Raw genomic sequence first — 12779 nt, forward strand, 5'->3', positions numbered from 1 at the left:
TTTATATTTTTTTTACAAAAATGAATTTCAGTCAAGAAAAACACAAATTCTAAATGAGTTGCAATTAGTAAAAGAAGCAATGTTAATAAAAAAGATGTGAGGTGGGGTAGATCATTCTCAGTTAAATTTTTCTTGATCTAATAATAAGCATACTTTGAGTTTTGACTAATTTTAACTACAACTCTGTTAAATAATTCAACAGCATGAGATGGGATTGGTCTTTTTAAGATTAGCATCATCAGTGTAAGCAACGATCTTGCCTTCAATGCTAAACCTCATATTTTGCATTTTTATAGTATAGGCCAGTAAAATAAATACTAGGCCAAAAGCATTACTATGAGGAACACCAGTAGAATTGACTACATTCAAGGAATTTCAGTTAAATTATCTAAATCTATAGTTTTTTAATGTTAAAAGTCAAACTAAAACATTTTATGAAGTTTCATCATATAATATTTGAGCTTAATGTATCCAACTGCACATTCGTTTTGCATCTAGATTCACACCCCGGTTTCCCATTGTTTCAAAGGGCGCTTTCCATTTTATGAGTAACAATAGTTACAGAGTGCTCAAACTTAAAAGTAATAATAAAAAAACTTAACCAATGGTTTTTAAGATTTTAAACATACATTCATCAGTTTTGCAAAGCTATACAGTCAAATATTCAGTCTTCTAACTAAATTTTAAAATGTTTTACATGGTTCTTGAAAATTTTGCAAAAAAAATTTTTTATTGAGCTGGTATTTGCCAAGTCCATGAAGAACATGAGATCTACAAGGGACTTTTTAAGGCCAGTAATAATAAAGCCTAATTTTCTTGTTTTTAGAGTAATAGTAGAAAAGTTACTTTATTCTGAAAGTATTTTACTAATTAATTACACATCTGCAGAAAGTTTATTCAATACCATCCAGCTAATAAACTTGTACGCCAAAGATTTTAAGGATTTCAAATTAATATTACTCATTGAAATTCACTTCAAAATTGTGCATAATAGTCTCAAAAATCAATCCTTTATTCTTTTTTACACCAATCTACAATCATCCAGCTAATAAACTAGGTGATTTTCAGCTAATTTGGTTGATTTTTAGTGAGAAATAATGTGTCAATCTAGATGCATCTTCATTCTGATTTTTAAATAATGTGTCAATCTAGATGCATCTTCAATTATAATAATAATAATAATAATATTAAAAATAATAGTAAAAAAATACAAAGAATAGTAAAAATATTAATAATAATTATAAATATTTGAGATTATACGGATTAGAACGCAAAAGTCTTTACTTCAACTACAATAAACCTCATAATAGAAATATTTTGAAATATATTTTTACGGTGATGGTTAATTTACTTATAAAAAAACATATTCTTATACTGTAGGAATTAAACAAGTAGAAAAAGAAAAGCAAGGTTGCCGTAGTGCTTCGTCTCTACAGTATAGTACTACTGTATGAGCTGGACAGAGACCTTTCAGTATGGCTGCCCCCGGTCACACGCTCGGCAGGGAGATCGCCACCCCATGCTATTGGCACACTATGCCGTAACCGCAACAGGCGAAGACTTACTTCCCTTCATTTCGTTATGGTGCTGGGATTGTTGGGCTTTAGAGGGTTTAGTTTTTTCTCCCCAAGAATCAGACCGTTTAAAAGGTGATTTATGATTTGCTTCGTGATGAAGTACTAAACGCTTCATTCCAGAGAACACCACATAGGACCAGTTACAATAAGTCATTGTTTGGTTTGATGGTTGTGTGGTTGAATACTTAATTCCCCGGACCTGTCCCCCAACGAGAACCTATGGAGCATCATGCCAATGGCCTCCCCAAGGTGCAGGAGGCGAAGCAACACCAGAGCATCGATTCTACTCTAAGGAGACTTGAAGAGGCTCAAAAGTGTAATGGGAAACCTACCAAACATTACCCTGCTTTTTGGTGAGTATTCCCGTAGAGTTTCACTATGTAGTTTAAAGGTATTTGTGCAAAGTCCAGCAAGTTTTGCTTACTTTCTCGTGTGTGTTTGACACACACACACACACACACACACACACACACACACACACACACACACACAACACACACACACACACTCACTTAACTAGTGCCGTCATCGATCACTGTTATAGGTTTAAAACAAAACAAGATAACACAAACAATAGCGTCCCTACCCTCAAGTATTTTTAGTGGCAAGCGAGAAACAACATCACGGTGAGGGTGGTATTACATTCGTTTATCAAACTGCGTTTTGTTTAGCATGCTTGGCTAGTTTGGCGTTTGGTCTTTTCAAGGGCATTGTTTGGCAAATGTTTTGAAAACACGTTTAGCAAAATATGAAATTTTCCCGCCATGCTGATCGCCATGTAAAATAAACTGACGTCAGAGAAGGGCAGCAAAGTAATTTTATTTCTATTCTAAGTCTTGGGAAGGATATTTGGAAAGACTTGTTAAAGTAATTTGGACTTATCCAGAAAATGATGGTTCACAAAAGAAGGGTAAACTAGGAAAAATATACGACCAATCAACAGGCATAGGTCTAGCGTTGGCTCGTCCATCATTCTTATCCTCGTTAATATTCTTAAAACTATTTTTTTCCTTGGCATTATGATTCGATGATTTTTACCTTAGAGAAATTATTTTCATATATCCGGAATTATGTTGTACTGAGAGTAAGGTTTAAATGAAATAGCATCATACCAAATGAGTATGGATGTTTGAGGGCGTAGGTGTAGCATCGGCTACCAGACTTCATTTTCATGCCATTACCAATCTGCGAGACATATCGCTTGATGAAAACAAATTAAACCAGGATTTGTTACACAGACAGAAATGCGAATAAGTTTACTTTGAGTCGAACAAAAGTTGTTACCTGCGGTTTATTTACACCGTCCAGAAAAACTCTCACCAATTGTGACGTTCGGAGTTTCGCTTAGAAACCACTTGAAATGCCTTTTTGTTCATCATGTCTGATGTTGCCTTTGTGTCTAACCTACAGGCCTAGCTACTACAAAAAAAACTCTTAATGAGTGACAAAATACAGACGGTGTCCTTATACATCACAATAACATATTTAGAAGACGAGACTTGACGCAACCAGCAATCTTAGGCCCATAGGCCTACTAAACATTTTTCATAAAAAGCAAGATCGTTTTTCATATTATGAAGCATATGTAAGAGTAATGATGTTCTGATTTCAAAATTGAAATCGTCGCAGCACCTGTGTTCCACAATAATTGCCGAAAATATAAGACATGTCAACGAGAGAAGGCGTTTCCACCACTAACAAAACATTAACACGAGCAGAGTTATCGGTAAATAAAATTCAGTTAGCTTTGCTTACCTTTGAAATGTTATTCGATTTTCTCTTGAAGAATTCATGTGTCCATTTCAGCAATTATAAGCTGCTACAGTACCAAATAAACACAATGAACTAATAAAATCGCAGCGCGCGTCAGTACGTTACAGCTGCAAGCGGCGCCGCCACCACTACGCGCTGCTACAACTCGAATAGACCCATCTTAACCATCGTAACGCAGTGTTTAAGTTTTTATAAAGTTTATATATAATATATATATATATATATATATATATATATATATATATATATATATATGTTTATATATATACACATACATACAAACATATGCTTTACACTCTTTTGATCAATTTTTATCAGGTATATGTACGTATTCCTGAAAGCCACAATGATCTTTGTTCTCGAGTTGAGTAAGCCTGCATTACTAAGCATTAAACTGAAATGAAGGTAACTGGTTGAAAAACTGATAACTATAGTAGATTCCATATATATATATATATATATATATATATATATATATATATATATATATATATAAATTCACCCAGCAAAACAATAAACGTTTAAGCATTTTAACGATAGTAAGGGTGGGTCTCATTCTAGCTTTAGTAACTTGTATCTGAATGCAACAGATCTTGTGCACATGAGCGGGAATAGACTTATATCCTTCGTGCTGAGTCCGCGATGGAGTGGGAAAGAGACACCCCAACGCCTTGGGCAAACTCCCTTTGACATATTTGGTGGGTCTAGTGATTTGCAGTAATAGGTGTACCTAAAAAGTCAAGAAATCTAGAGGTTATAAAATTGTGGCTAAAAAAAGATTTGATATGATTTGTGTATATGTATATATATATATATATATATATATATATATATATATATATATATATATATATATATATATATATATATGTGTGTATGTATGTATTGTGTGTGTATGTATGTTTGTTAGTATGGGTTGCCTTTCTATAAGCTCAAAGACCGTATTCGCTCACTCAGTGAAATTATGGATCTGAAGGAGCTGTGTGGACAAAATAATGTCAGAGAACGAAATATGATTTTGAGAACTTAAAGCAGACTCGGCGCGTCATACAGCCTCATAGTTCTAGATCACGATATATTTTAAAATGAACTTTATGAATACAATAAATAAAAAAAAAAAGCGTCCAGAACGCGGTCTTGCAAAGGATTACTTTCCATGCTATTCACTGTTGTCCATAATCGTAACCCTAATGGTTGTCCTAGTTCCTCGTCGGACGAGTCGGTAGAGTTCTCGGATAGCACTCTGCTAGGCCCGAGTTCGAGTCTTCGGCCGGCCAATGAAGAATTAGAGGAATTTATTTCTGGTGATAGAAATTAATTTCTCGGTATAATGTGGTTCGGATTCCACAATAAACTGTAGGTCCCGTTGCTAGGTAACCAATTGGTTCTTAGCCACGTAAAATAAGTCTAATCCTTCAGGGCGCAGCCCTAGGAGAGCTGTTAATCAGCTCTGTGGTCTGGTTAAAGTAAGGTATACTTAATGGTTGTCCTACACGAAGGGGAATGTGGATTATCCTGGTTACCTTGTTATACTGACATTCTTGAGATGTAATTAAAAGTTTGTATGTATATACATATATATATATATATATATATATATATATATATATATATATATATATATATATATATATATATATATATATATATATATATATATATATATATATATATATATATATATATATTTAACGAAAAACATTCCAATAACCCTTCACCATTATTTAATTCTGCTGTCCGAGAAATGTTACCCATTTCAGTTATGTGAACAAACTGCCCGAGAACAGATGTTGCTTCCGATTGTGGAATTCAGTGGGGTATATTTTACGTGGCTAAAGAGGTAGTAATGCTAAATTCTAGGTTTTTTTTTTTTTTTTTGTGGAAGGTAATCTAACGTCGTTATGAAGAAATGCAATTTTCTCTGGGAAACAGAGAAGTCGATTTATTACTAATTAGAGCAAACGTTGTGTGACTGGAGTCCTGATTACCGGTATTAGAGGGCTAGATTTTCCTTCTTTCTTTGATATTGCGGTAATTGGCGAAAATAGGCTTCGGACAGTATGATTAGGAAGGAATGCGCAGATACTGAAAATTATAATCATAACTGTTTAAGGTAAAAGTCAAGCAGTTTTGGTACTAAACTGCTATTACAAATTTCTCTCTCTCTCTCGTTGCTGTGGGTGACTGTGAAAATACTTTAAACCTGGTAACCAGGCTGACAAGGAGAGCCATTGTAGTCTGGTATACAAAATTGAAATGTCAAGACCTGGAGGGAAAGTTGAGTAATTATGTTACTATTTACTTATATAACAGTTTAAAATAATATCTCTCTCTCGCCTTCTCTCTCTCTCCATACAGCTTATGTCATGAAAATGTGCAAAAAAAAAAAAAAAAAAAAAAATAGAGCCTATTCCTAAGTGAATTATTCTGATTCCCGGTTATTTTACTGTGGGTGATGGGGAGACATTGTGGCATTGAGAAAATTCATTTATGTACTGATACTAGGGGTCAAGATTTTTCATTTACTGGAAAAGGAGATTTCGTAACCAAAGGGCCCACTTATTAATGTATCAGAAACAAAATTGTATTTTCTACTCTGTTTTATATTTTATTAAGAAATGGTATTTTACAGTTATAAAGGTGTTTTGAATTATTGCATTTAGGCTATATACTGTATGTATATTAATTGCCTATTTGTCTTTTATTTTGTATTAATTTTGAACAGTTTATATATTTTCCTTCATGTTTGTTTTTGTTATCATTATCTTTAATGACGCAGTATCCTACTGCGATCAATTTGCTTATCATCCGAATCCCTATATTCATAACCAGGTTATTCTAATTTCTTGAAAATTCAAAACTGTCTCGTTCAATAATTAATTTGCATAGAAAATATGCTAACACGTAAATGTGCTTATTTTTTTATATATATTTTTCATTATGAATTTAAAGAGATTTTTACACAGTTCATTAAATAACACGTCTCCGTATTCATATAAATAAACTAGACAACAGCCATCATGGGCTCATGGCAGTGCCCGCGGGATGCTTCAGCGGCGGGTCACGAACCAGTTGATTGATTCATAGAATAAATATAAAGCATGACGTGAACTGACCACAGTAAGGCTCATTAATAAGGAAAATAACTTTGTATAATAATCATGCACACTCACTCAAAACTATTCAGCACCAGTCCTTCAGTAGTTTTCGTTCACCAAACAACGGCTCAACGAAACGTATTGAAAAATTCATTTTGATGCTATGAAAAGTCAAGGAGAAATAGTTTGAATCCAGATATTAATCATGAGTGCTGAAACGTAGTATCTAATGCTTGTTGGGAGATTACACTAAAAAAAAAAGAAAATTACATATCTTCCATAATTATTTCGAAAATGCGCTAATAAAACGAGAGAAAAATATTCTTAATCTTGTCTCCTATCTTATGACGTCACAAATGGGCGGGAAAACTCAACGGACTCGCTCAGGTAATTTTGAAAACCGGCGAACGGACAGCATCTCATCCTTAAGGTCGTTAATTAGTAACTTGCATAACGCTATTGTTTCAACAAGCGACATTGCTCAGTCGCTTGGCATCAGCATACTAACCGTGTGTGTGTGTGTGTGTGTATGACTGAAGAGATGATGTAAATGCCTATTATTGCCTTGTATAGGAGTAGACGACCCCGTTGCACTAGACGTACTGCTCTTCAAGATCAGCGGATCATTGGCGCGGCTCATTTAAATCCCCTCGTCCACCGTTACAGCCAAGAGAGAGAGAGAGAGAGAGACTTGTTTGACGAGTTGTCTTTCACATTACTGGAAATTTGTACGCAGTTTGTATCTAGTGTTTATTAATCTTAATATCCAAAATGAATAGGGGCAAATGATTTTTTCAAAATTGCGAAGAATAATTTGTTATAATAACTTCTTGAAAAGTTTAATTCGTATCAAATGCATACATCTGTGTATGTAATTGTAATAGTTACTGAGGCTAGTAACACTTTTGTAGACCGATGTTTACAAATGTTACGCTGATGAAAAAAGGAATTATTAAAGATGTTGATAACTTTGATGTTATAGGAATAACATCTTCGAATTTTATTGTAAAAATGAAAATACAGTTGGAAAAGTAACAAGCGGGAAATTTCGCATATACACTAATCATGGTAATCATTATGTGTGGTGGCGTTATGCATGTCAGAGAAAGTTGCCAATTAGCACTTTTATAGGTTGTTGTCCGAAAGATTTTGGAGTGGTGCAAAACTTTTTTTTTAATGTAAGTTTACCTATTATGGTTTTAGATTTGACTGCAAACTTTTTGTGGTGACATTTTCTTATAGACACTTTACATACTGAATATGTTACCGTTTTGATTAGAAGGCCAGAGATATTTTTGAAAATACTAAATGGGGTACTGGCGTTGTTAGCTTGAAGTCACAGGCTACGGAAACATGGGACAGTCAGCCTACATCCTACTCCCAAGCCTTCTTCCTCTGTGACGTTAGCTGATGTCATTGATGGTCCGGTAGTGACTTTGGTTACAAGTTTTGCTATGTTCAATATTGTTGATGATGTTACTGTATATTAGAGTTCATAGTTTTAGTCTTAAAATACTTTAATCTGATAGTGGGTAACATTTCTAAGCTCTCTTTGTGCTCGTGGTATTTAAGAGAACACTTGACGAAAAGCAAAGGTAAAGAAGTTGGATAACTAAAACGGAAGGAGTAGTGGGAAAAGGTTTACTATTAAGAACCGAAAGCCACGTAGCTACAGTACCTATAGTATAATCGCTACTGAACGCAGAATGCCACGCAAGGCGCCATTTCAAGCACTGCGCTACTAAATGGGCGCTTTTAAAAGCGGAAAAATGTTCCAGTAGTTTTCCTGTCAAGGTTGTAAAAAATATATATTCGTCTTATATTTATGTTTTCAAGAAACCTTTGCATTGTGCCAAAGGGCGGTTTTGAATCATGTGGTTTTTAAATAGATAACAGATCTTTTGGTTTTGTAATGCTCATGCATCTTCCCAACTGGTGAAGTAGTTTTACCATTCAGAGGTGATTTTTCGTAGTTGCTTTCTTGATTCATTTTCAGTTGGTTTAGATTTTGTTTATCTTGTTATTAAATGTCCAAATGAAATTGACACATCAGAAGGATATATATATATATATATATATATATATATATATATATATATATATATATATATATATATATATATATATATATTATATATATATATATATAATATATATATATATATATATATATATATTATATATATATATATATATATATATATATATATATATATATATATATATATATATATATATATATATATATATATATATATATATATATATATATTGTCTCAAGTAAAATGTACCTTGTCATAAAAATAGCTGATGCCATTTCATATTCTTGTTAGTACTTGTGTAAAGACGGTTTAATTAAGAATGTCCATTGGTGTTTCAGATTAGCTCGTGGAGACCACATTTAACATTTATTGCAACAAAATTCGACCAGCTGAGGTAGAAAGAAAGCCCCTTTACACAGTTTTTTTAACAGGTGAATGCAATGATTGACATCCCTAGCTGGTAGAGTGACTTGTTACCTTTACTAAGAAGCTCTGTGAGATCCGTGTAAGGAGATTAAATTCTCAGGGGTCTTTTTCAAGTAATTCTACTTAAGAGGCCAAAGATAGTGGGAGGAGATCTTGAGTAACTTTGTAGTGCCTTCGTTGTTGTCACTGGAAGGGGAGGAAGAATATGTTTACTGGTCCCAAGTTCTGTAAACCGACTGTAAGATAATTTCACCCTCTATTTTGTTAATGTCCATGGAATGAAAAATACGGCAATTGAGAATGTGAGGGCGAGAACAACCGAGAGAGTACGACAAGGTTCATTCGGATATCTATAATTAAAGTAAGCATTGGCTTCAATGCTCGCTCTGCAGTTATGAAGAAAAAAGATTATTTCTAAAGTATTAGTTTATGTGTTTTTCTAAATCCGATTTACCCTGATTCGTAAAGAATATACTTCTCCACAGCGAATGCTGCAACGAGCAAATCCTATTCCTTGATGTTTCAGCTAGGGGAAAAGTAAGCTTTTCGTGTACCAATACGACCGTCGTATATTATATATATATATATATATATATATATATATATATATATATATATATATATATATATATATATATATATATATATATATATATATATATATATATATATATATATATATATATAATTGTGTGTATATATGCGCGTGCGCGCGTTTCCGTTGTTAAGTATTACATAATATTATATACGTATGAGGTCACATATATTATTCAATAGTGCATTTACCATACCTTGAAATTACCAAAAATTAAAGAGAAACAATAGATGTGAATGATATTATATATATATATATATATATATATATATATATATTTATATTTATATATATACTGTATATATATATATATATACAGTATATATATATAGATATATATATATATATATATATTATATATATATATATATATATATATTTATATATATATATTTATATATATATAGGAACTGATAGATAGATAAGATATATTATGTATGTATGCGTGCATGTATCTATGAATGTGTGTATAGATATCCGTAAATATTTTATAACCTAGAAATGTAGTAGTTTAATATCTCATTCACTGTACCTTAGGAAATACTTATACTTTAAGGAAGCTATTGATAAATCCGTCTGCACTGACATTATATATATATATATATATATATATATATATATATATATATATATATATATATATATATATATATATATCTATATATCTATATATCTATCTATCTATCCATCTATCTATCTATCTATATATATATATATATATATATATATATATATATATATATATATATATATATATAGAGAGAGAGAGAGAGATATCCACAAATATTAAGTGACAAATATCTTTTAACATCGAATTCACTACACCTTTGGAATGACTTATACTCTAAGGGAATCATAATTGATGAGTGTGTCTGCACTGGATGATGCACACACACACATATGTGTGTTTATGTGTGTGTGTAATATATATACATGTATATATATATATATATATATATATATATATATATATATATAGAGAGAGAGAGAGAGAGAGAGAGAGAGAGAGAGAGAGAGAGAGCTAAACCATTGCAATTTAAAGCCACAATCAAGCATGCTCATCAGATTTACTTACTTTATACTGATTATTTTATGAAATCATACGAAGTAAAAACATATACGAGTATATACAGAAATGATCAAACTACATCAATATTTTATTTTTAAAATTTAGACTCCTAAAGAATATACTTCAGATTTGATTAAACTTTGATGAAGCGTGCGCACATGCACACACATAAAATCGTTTTTGCGTAAAGTTGATGTATGAAGAGAATTTTGAAAACACGATAACATGCTGCCAAGATTAACGATTATATATAGGAAGAGCGACTTATGTACTGCAATGCTGCGTTATTAAATTAGCGTGAGGTGAGCCTTCCACGAGAGTTCCCGAGTAGGCTGTATACATAGTCTTTGGTGTCCAGATGAAGCCATTGCGCCATAACATTCGTGCGTGTGATGCCGAGATTCAGTGAATGGGTCTCCGAGAACTGAAGCTCAGGTATACATTTGTGAGAGCGTTAATCACAACCATTTCTGTCAGTGATTGCTGCCTGAGGTTTCTTTCTTTTATTTTTGTGAATGTGCGAGATTTCTTAGCATTTCCACATCTCACAATGTTTTCGAAATTATGATAAGGGATGCGGCGACTAACCGCCCACAATTTTTTTTATTGTTTTTTGTAGGCGCACATAGCATTATACGTGCCGAATTACAGCCATGTATATATGGTTGCAATAATACCTAATTCTTAATCATATGCTCATTCGAGTAAATATGACTAATGGATAAATGGGAACTCAGCATTAATATAAGAAACAGAAGAAGGTGGAGTCATTGAAGAAAATGTTAGGCGAAGGATATGCAAAGTAAAGAGTTGGAAGGTTGAGAAATGGAGAGATATTATAACAAAAATATTATCAAAATGTCAGAGTATTGAAATATGTGACTAGAAGAATTTGTTACAGTCGAAAACGGATGATTGATTGTTTAGAATTTGAGGTTTTTGAATACAAAAATCGTGGCTAGATGGGCCATTATCATTCAGGAAGCGCGTAATTGCATTTAGCCTACGTCGGGATGGAGGAATGCAGTTTGTTTGGTGGGTGATTTTGTGTAAATTTCTGTACAGATCGTTTATCTTTGATTCAGTTGTCAGGATATGAAAGCTGTTGGCTTGTTTTTCGCTTAAGCCACCCAATAAAAGGAAGGGTATTTGAATGACGAGACTATATATATATATATATATATATATATATATATATATATATATATATATATATATATATATATATATATATATATATATATGTATATATATATATGTATGTATATATATATGTATATATATATATTTACATATATACACATAGATATATACATATATGTGTATATATATATATATATATATATATATATATATATATATATAATATATATATATATATATAGATGCATGTATGTATGTTTGTATGTAAACCTACAGGTATGTGTGTGTTTGATTGAGGGCGCTGGCGTCTTAGCATGTGAACGTTCAGAGGAAGTGCCAAGTTATTACTCTGAGAACATTTATAAATGTGGCTGTTGGCTGCTGGGGAACTACGTAAGGCCATAAGTTGACTGCAGAAAGGGAAGATGCCTCGAGTTGATGGGATTAGCTAATCAAATGTTGCTGTGTTCAGGTGCATGTCAATGATTTGCTGGCCAAAGTATGTAAAGTATGTCTTGCTGATGGAAAGGTTCCACGCAAATGGATGAGGATATATTTGTTCTATTCCATAAGGGGACAGGGAAGAGGGAAAGTGTATGACTTTATGTGCCATAGATCTCCTCAAGATATCAGGGAAGTTGTAAGTGTTGTTTTATGAAGAGATTAATTATAGGGAACAGTGGGTTAAATGCAACGGAACTAAATGATTAAGAGAATAGCGACATGAATAGCAGAGTTGGTATGCACTTGAATACTAGGAGGCAGAGAAAGGGTTAAAGGAAACCAGATATTTCAGAAACCACCTGGAGGAAAAGGACTAGGGAATGATAAACGAGGGGAAGGAGAAAAAAAGTTTGTTTGGGCTTAATAACAGTATCCATTTCTTCCGCAGTCCAGCAGTATTACCAAACATGAAAAGAAATGACAGGAATATGAAAGGGCAATAAACCTGATACTTAGGAAGATCGTAAAACAATATTATTTTGATATATTTCTGTTCCATATTTTCTTGGTAGGGGTATTAGTAGCAATATGTACTAAAAGATAAAAGAAACT

This window comes from Macrobrachium rosenbergii, chromosome 48 (assembly GCF_040412425.1).
Source record: "Macrobrachium rosenbergii isolate ZJJX-2024 chromosome 48, ASM4041242v1, whole genome shotgun sequence".
NCBI lineage: Eukaryota > Metazoa > Arthropoda > Malacostraca > Decapoda > Palaemonidae > Macrobrachium > Macrobrachium rosenbergii.